The 2,142-nt window shown below is 43.7% G+C and overlaps 1 protein-coding gene across 1 annotated transcript in view; it reads right to left on the bottom strand.

The window, feature by feature from the left end:
- Window positions 1-2,142, bottom strand: part of RNF130 (ring finger protein 130) — a 41,375-nt gene extending 39,233 nt beyond the window's left edge. The window contains exon 1 of the mRNA XM_009995088.1: window positions 2,117-2,142. The gene's annotated coding sequence lies outside the window, so the exon portion shown is untranslated. The remainder of the gene's footprint in view (window positions 1-2,116) is intronic.

Below are 2,142 nucleotides of genomic sequence, written 5' to 3'. Positions count from 1 at the left end.
CAAACCTAGATGTAAAAAAGCAGAATCATATAAACAGAACACTCTTAACCTTTCAAGAGCATCTTAACCAAACACTTGAAATATTCCAGCCTTTCCTACTACATGGAATATTTTTAAGCCTCATGAAATCCAGCTTGGTAAAATTGAAATCAAACTTATACTATACAACAGCCAACACGGCACAATTCAGGAGAACTTTAAAAGGAAGATGACTACTGCAGTGTTTGCTTTTACAGTCTCCTGATGACAATCAGAAGGACAAAACTGAATCTCCCCAACAACTGATGGCAAACTTTTAATGACTACAGCATGTCAACACTGCAAAACTGAGGTCTGCAATCATGTGATTGCTGCTGTGCTTGCTCACTGAAATTACTCATCATACAGTATTTAATACTCTCAGGTATAAAAATGTTTTTAATGGACTGCTCAGAATTTTATTTAGCTCTTCTCCCACTACTAGCTTCCAGTAAAAATGTTGTCAGCCATGCTCAATGTTTAGGTGCTGGAACAGGTTGCCCAGCACGTTGTGGCTGTTCCCTCCCTGGAGGTGTTCAAGGCCAGTTTGGATGAGGCTTGTGCAGCCTGGTCTAGCGTGAGGTGTCCCTGCTCAGAGCAGGGAGATTGGAACCTGCAGATTTTTATGGTCCCTTCCAACCTTAACCATTCTGTGATAATATATTTTGGTGGACATCACAGAAAAAAAGCAGAAAGACTTACAGAAGCAGTTTAAAAAGTAATTAGTATCAGAAGTTTTCATTGACAACTAATGGAGCTAAACAAATCAAGCATTTTGATACCTTGCATATATTACAAGGCAACAGTTTTTAAAACCCTAAAAATACCACTTGCAACAACAGTGCTCTTTTAGGACAGCCTCCTGATTTCCTGTGGCAGTTGGGGGGTGTGTAAGTGAGGAATACCAGGAAGGAAGAAAGAGAGAGTATGTTTGATGACAGCTGACTCTCGTGAGCATTGTGAAGTAGGATTTGAAGCACAAATGAAAACAATTTCACAGCAGATTTGCTCAACAGTTTTTGCTTTCTTCCCCTTCCACGTAAAAATATGCTGTATTAACACATTCTAGGTTACACTTTGTAAAGGTAATGAAACTGAACCTCAAAGAAACTGGCAACCATCTGCTGATGCCCATACATACTAGAAGCTTATTGCAGGCCCTCTGGCAGGATGCATCTTGTTCTGAAAAAGCATCAAAATATCTTCCTGGATCTTAAGATCAGAAAGCTTTTAGTAATACAGTAGTTCTCTGTTATCAACTATTTTTAAAAAACCTCTAAAGATTCATCACTTAGAGTCTAGTTTTAACTGACTATATTACCTCACCTAATGAATTATTGAGAGGTTTACAGTCCAGGAGACAGGATGGGACCACTGTGATCCCTCAAGTAGTCAATTTCTTAAATATGACAGTTCAGATCACGTCAAGAAAGGTTTTCAAAACAAGATACTACTAACCCCCCATCACTACGACTGAAGTGATTGGTTTCCCTTCAGGCAATAATCAAGGTAACTCTTTAAAACTCAACATTCGTCCAGTAACAACGAAAGGACAACAGCTTCACTTAATAAAACTGATTCGGAAGCACCACGGTGTGTTCAGTACTGCAAACAGGCACGTTTCAGACGGCCCATGTGAGCAGCAGCCTGACGGCTGAGTCCTGCCAGGCCAGGATGGGCAGCCAGAACGGCACCTGTAAGCAACGTGCACTGAACAACCACGACCTCATGCAGCTGCAAAAGCCACCCAGATGTGTGCCTGTGCCAGTGAGACAGCCATGCAGCTGTTCTGACCGTCATGGCAACCCTGTAACCAAACGCTGATAACTATCACTACCATCCCCCTGTAACCAGTTCAGAAATAACACCTTCCTTGCTCAGCACGACTGGCCTGCCAGGACCCACGCTGGAAGACACATTATCCTTGCTGGGCTGTTATCAAACCCAGCACTCTCAGATCACGGGATTATCATCATTTCCTTTTATTTTTTCCTCAGGGCAGGCTCTCCCCTGCTGCCAGAGCTCCGGGAAAGACCCGAACAAAGGCCACCGGCCCCGCTCGGGAGGCACCCGACGGCGAGCGCCGGGGCCGCGTTACCTCCGTTGATGGGCACGGGAGCCACC

This window comes from Chaetura pelagica, unplaced genomic scaffold, assembly GCF_000747805.2.
Source record: "Chaetura pelagica isolate M959 unplaced genomic scaffold, ChaPel_1.0 scaffold420, whole genome shotgun sequence".
Lineage (NCBI taxonomy): Eukaryota > Metazoa > Chordata > Aves > Apodiformes > Apodidae > Chaetura > Chaetura pelagica.
This window is presented reverse-complemented; position numbering and strand designations above follow the sequence as displayed.